Source organism: Propithecus coquereli, unplaced genomic scaffold (genome assembly GCF_000956105.1).
Source record: "Propithecus coquereli isolate 6110/MARCELLA unplaced genomic scaffold, Pcoq_1.0 Scaffold88, whole genome shotgun sequence".
Classification (NCBI taxonomy): domain Eukaryota; kingdom Metazoa; phylum Chordata; class Mammalia; order Primates; family Indriidae; genus Propithecus; species Propithecus coquereli.
The window spans coordinates 432449-438677 of NW_012155062.1; the positions used below are offsets into that span (position 1 = coordinate 432449).

The following is a 6229-nucleotide window of genomic DNA, read 5'->3' on the forward strand; positions in this document are numbered from 1 at the left end:
AATTATTAACTGATTGCTGCCATACAACCCAGTTACATATGAAGTCAACAAAACTGCAAATATAATCTTTATTTCCTTGCATAGCTGCAGAGTTGGGTCAAGCAAAGCTTAAGGTTATTCCAATACCTTTGCATGCATGAACAGAGGGACTCACATTTCTCTTTTATTCCACAAGCAGTGATAACCTCATTTTTTTGGATATGGTGCCAGTAGCCATGTCATTCTGAAAAATCTCAATGCAAAGCCAAAGAAGAATGGACTAAAACCATAGTAAATTTATTAAATATTCATGACCATAGGAAAATTTGTTTCTTATAAAACATTAAAACCCATTCCATAAATGCATTTATATTTTTGGTATATTTAGTATTCCAAATGTATAAAACTTCTCTTATTAGCAGTCCCATGTAGGGAGCACTTTTCACTAAGAATAGATGAGCATACAACATTGCTATTAGCTCCTGCATTTAAAAATATTGATCTTATGAAGTTTTCTTGTGTCAAATATGATAATATGGAAATTTAGAATTTACTTCCTGAAAACTGAAAAAAAGCCACATTTATTTCAAGGGAAAGGACCATTTTTTTCACTTTGTTAGGGAAGATATCTTGCAAAAATCTTAATTATAAGGTAAAATTGAAATCTAAAACTATAACTGTGGGTTTCTTTTGTTTGACATAAAATTATTATACATGGGTGATTCATCATTCTGCCTAGTTCATAAGTGTATTTTTTTCCTCTTTTGTTTAGATACAGAATTCTAGGCTGGGTAGACATAAAATCATTTAATGGGCCTAATATTGGAAAATGTAATCTTGAAATGCTTCTGGGAATATCATGAGATAGTTGGAAATTCGATTTTGGAGTTCAGATGAAAGGAAGGATTAGATTTATGTCTTGCAAAGGAAGGAATTAATAACTTTTAGCCAACATTTTCCAAACTAGTATACCCAGTTTCAGTAGATTTAATATTTAAAAATGTATTATGATATAGTCTATGCTCCAGTAAGATTGGAAAGGACTAGTTTAAACATGGTCGAGAGGTTTCTTTCCTTTACAATTATCGTAGGATTTACTGTTACTTTGTATTATGAATCCCACAGAAAATTCTAAATGTATTCGATTATAGAATACTTTTTCTAGCCAGATCTGAAGCATATACAGAGCATGACTTGGGAAATATTACCTCAAAAGGAAGATGAAACATTAGGAGTAGATGAGATTCCTCAGACAGTAAACATACAACAAAAGAAGAAAACACCAAGAACATAATCTGCTGTTGAATATAGCCATTATTAAACATTAACTTATATAAGCTTAGAATTAAGTAAATTATATTAGAAACAACAGTAATACATACTCAAAATACATCCCTTCCTAATTCTTTTACTACATAATATCGGGGGTTTGCTACACCCCTGATATAACCAGGTCCCCGGGCAGTGTGCACCGCAAAAGATGGGAGAGACAAAGACATGGACACAAAAAGTAAGGTGAAAGGGTGTGGGGAGGTCAGGGGACCACCAGCATTCCCGTGAGCCAGGTGGTACTAACTGAAATCTAGCACCCATTTTTATTCTCTTTTTCATGCTATAGATTACAATGATTTCACATGAAAAGCTAGTGGGTTACAATGTGTAGAACTTTCAAGTCTCCCCTAAAAGTCACAAGATGCCTTATCTAATCACTCTTTTATCTATAGAAGCAGGAACACATAGCTTGTTACTAAGCACAACTATGCCTTAAGGTATGTATAGATAGTATCGCTGAGCTCAGCAGCTGTGGCCCAGTTGATTGAGGAACAAAGAGATTAGTACTTCTTACTGGGAGGTTAACTCCCCATTAACTGGGGCATTCTACTGAAAAAGGGGAGGGAAGGAACTCAACCTGGTGTTTTTAAGAATTGGAGCCTGATGTCTCTTCTCCCGAGCTGACATTTTGCAATCTTCCTCTACGGCTATGGGTGGCTTTCATGTCAAGCAGCTCTGTGACTTTTTAGGCATGAGGCCCCTCAGGCTTTAAGGTGGGAGTCTGCTTTTCTGTACTCCCAGATTGCTGGAATGTCCCCCAACTAGGCAGTTAACTTCTGCCCTTATCTCCAGCTCCAGGTCAGGTAGCATTCCTTCACCTCCTCTCCTTCCACGGACTCAGAAATGGGGTCCCTAAGCCCCAGTGGTCTTATCCCAATCAACATCATATGATTATGTATGCTCTTAGGATTACATCTGTTCAATCTCTATGATAAATTCTACATAATAGTGTGCTGTTGCATCTCTTCTCATCTCCCCACTCAATAACCCTCTTTGGTAGTTTGAAATAGGTAATGGTCATAATATTTAAATCATGGATAACAGCAAACACTACAAGTCAGGGGTTGACTTATTGTTTTATTAATTGACTCTAGACTTATGATAGTGAAGAAAATGTTAATAAAGCAGATTAAATTCAAAAGTTTGTTGTGTTTATAGTTATTCATTGTAAGAAGCACAGTGTTCTTCCAGTATTTGAAAACTATTATATAATTCAGTAAAGAAGTTTCTCAGCTTGCTTGTGAACAAATGAAGTTTAAACATATGTCTTCATGACTTTCACTTTTTATTCATTAATGTAAATGAAAGTACCAACTAATATTCATCGCACAAGTACAATCATTCATCAATTGAAACCATAGTTTAGCCAGGGATATAAGAGTTCAGGAAAAATCAGTGAAAGATTTCTATGAGAATCAATTGGCTCTGTGAATTTACAATGAAGAATGTTATATATTTTAGTATTATTTGTACATTGTTGCTACAAATCTTTTATACTAAAACAACTTATAATAGACAAGCACATACTTTTAAGAGTAGGTCATTAAACATTTACCAGCACATAACCCCACAAAAAATATTCTCACAAAGATCTATAAATGAACATGTATGAGGATGTTCAATGATGTATTATTTCTGGTGACAGGAATGGGCATCAATCATTAAGAGAATAGACAGGTAAAATGTAATATACTATGCAATGATTAGAATCACGAGATTACAATCACATAGTAATATGATACTTAAAACATAATGCTTAGTGAAGAATTTTAAACAGAATTAGGTAATATACATTATAAAATACTGCTCCCCCCATAAAAAAGATACCTATTAAATAGAATGGTTACTTTCAAGGGTAGAGGATGGGAAATAGAAGTGAATAGAGGAAATGCATAAATAAAAGATGAAAGAAACCTTGCACTGACCGTGATGAAAATGTGCTATGAATTGAGGAGTATTGCTAATTTGACCTGAGGTCACTCCAATTTCTGGGGGGAAATAGTATCTGTGATAAGTTGTCCAGGCTAAGGCTAAAATAGGAGTTGGTAGATAGACTCCAGGGCAACTGTGAGGAGTCAGGTGTTAAAGAAGCATTTCAGGTCAAGAATCCGTTCAACTGTGAATGTCAGAGGAAATGTAAGTTTTTTGTATGTTTATAAAGTTTTAGCAGAGGATTAAACTTGAGGATGTCAGCAGGGACAAGATGATGAAGAGTCTGATATCCCACACTGAGAAGTTGAGTTTTTATCCTAAAAGCAATGAAAAACTCTGTGAAAGATTTTATGGAGGGAATGACATGATTAGATTTGTTTAAGAAATATCACTAAGATCACCAGCAATGTGGAGAGTGGATTGGTACTGCTCAGTCCAAAGGCGAGAAGACAACTTGGGAGGGAAATGGAAGGGCCTAATTGAAAGTGGCTGCTGTAGGGATAGAAATGAGGAGAGTCAGGAGAGAGACAAAAAAGGGAGAATCTGAATAACTTGATTATTGACTAATTATGTGAGAGTGGGATTTGAATGAAGAAAGAAGTCAAGGACGATGGTTTGGATAATGCCTTTCACTGAGATTATAAATTCTTGTTGCTTTTTTAAATGTGGGTATGTAAAAGGTAAACGGTGAGTTTAGTTACAGATATACTAACTTTAAGTATCTCTGTAATATTAGTATAGCTGTGGGATAACCTATTGTACATCCAGAAAATATCTTGTTTTTTTAAATGGGGAGGGGATTCTCTTTCTGTTGCCCAGGCTAGAGAGCAGTGGCACAATTATAGCTCACTGTAGCCTTGAACTTTTGGGCTTAAAAAAAATCATTTTTAACAACATCCTCCTCTATATTAAACAAATTTTTACAAAGAAACAAGTAATAATAGTGGCCAGGAAAAAAGCACATAATGAAATTATTTTTATTGAACTTTGTATATAAAATCATGTAGTAAAACAATTAGAAACTTAAAATGTAATTAAATACTAGAATACAAAAATGTAAAAAAAGTGATGAATTAACATTTTAAAATTATATTTTCATATTCATTAAAATTTGGAAAACTGTCCTATGCAACAGCTCATAACCTGTAGACAAGCTGGAACAAATAAGCAACATGTAAGATGTCAGACACTCTTGGAATTTTGACATTGGACTTCCGAATGCACAGGAGAAAGAAAATTCCTATGTAGGCCTTCAAGAACAACAACACTAAAGAAAGTATTAAAGAAAAACAAAACAGATTATTATCACAACAAAGCATGGGAGAAACTAATGTAAAAAGAAAGACCAAGAATAAAAGGCCTGGAGTGAAACCAGTTCCGGTAGCTGACAGTTCAGCCCATGATTCTCCCGCAGATTGACAAAAACGTCTACTTCACCCTCCTCAGAAAACAGTGACACCAATAAAAGCTCCCCTAGTTCATCATCTTCTGCCTCATCCACAATCTCTTCCTCCTTCTCTGATTCAGACTCAGAGTCCAGCTCTCCCAGTAGCAGCAGCACCAGCACAGATTCAGCACTGAGGATAAACCACCAAAGATGAAAAAGACAAAGAATTGCTCCATCTGTTTCGGCCTGATGGACTGAAAACATTAATGTGATTCTCAGAAGGGAATTTAGAATATGTTAAGTCCAAATAGGTTAACTGGTCAAAATTTCCAGAGTTCAAAAATTTCTAAATATTTTACATTATAAGACTGTAAAAAGTATTAATTATGAATTATCCATAAAACATTTTTAAGGATAAATCTTGTTTTTCTTTTATACTTTAAAATATATCTCTAGGACTTATTCAAAATTGAAATCCTGTACATCTGTTTTTGCGATTGGACTCTTTTTTTCTAGTAAATGCCATACTTTGTTACAAGTTAACTGTGCGTATCAAACATGTTTTTGGGATAATGCATCAGAATATCTGACAATGAATGTCTAATGCTTTGGCTATGTATTATATAAGAGTTTATACATTATTATTACAACTTAGGAGTTTTCTCACTGTAAAATACATGTGCTCTATTTTCATGTTTGTAGTCAGAAAGTTATTCTGACTTTTTGTCCTAAATGAAAAGTTCAAAGAATCTATTAATATATTTATACCTTTTGAATGGTAAAAGTTTTAAGTTGCTGTGTTGTGTCATTCATTTTCTTTTTGTCCCTTAAGTTCTTAGAGATATCCTTTGCTAAGGAAAATCATTCTAGAGTTACCTAAAAAGGGGCAAAAAAAATCTGGAATTGTCTAGGAGTCTAATCTTGGTGTCTTTTGATAAATTCAGTGTATCCAAAATGAAAGCAACCATGTAAAAGACTAACATAGATCAGGGGTTTTCAGTCCAGCCCTTGGTACTTCACTGCACTACACAGTTGATTGTTACACATATGAACATAGGTCAGGGGTTTTCAGTCTCAGCACTACTGACATTTGGGTTGGACAATTTTTTGTTGACCCAATAGTGTTCATGTGGCTAAGGGTGGGTAGGAGAAAGTCTGGTATGAAGTGGCCACTATCTGACAACGCTTCTAGCTTAGACAATGCTTGTAGGGAGGCACGTGAGGAAGGGGGTCAGTGGCTCAGCCAACACAGTCAGGCCAGTCAATCAATGGCAAAGAACTGGGATAATAATTTTGTATCTATGACACTCTGAAATCCAGGGTAGTACCCAGGAGGCCACTGCTGACTTTGACAAGAGAGTTCCAGTGCAGTAGTAACAGGGGAAGTTACCAAAGTACGGTGAGTGCATTGAGGAATAGCTGAGAAGTGATGACACAGAGATAGTGCTTGACTATCAATTGGGCAAAATAACAGGACTTCTTTCTCTAACTCTACTCCTTACCAAAGAAAAGTCATTTAATTTTATCAAGGAAAGGCTAAGTGACCTACTAATTTTCACTCCTCAGGCTATACATCCTGCCTCTCTCTTGGTCTTGATG

At 35.2% G+C, this 6229-nt stretch overlaps 1 pseudogene; it reads left to right on the plus strand.

Annotated features, from left to right (window-relative positions):
- The first annotated feature begins 4369 nt into the window (after positions 1 to 4369).
- Positions 4370 to 4888, plus strand: LOC105826302 (annotated as a pseudogene).
- Positions 4889 to 6229: the final 1341 nt, after the last annotated feature.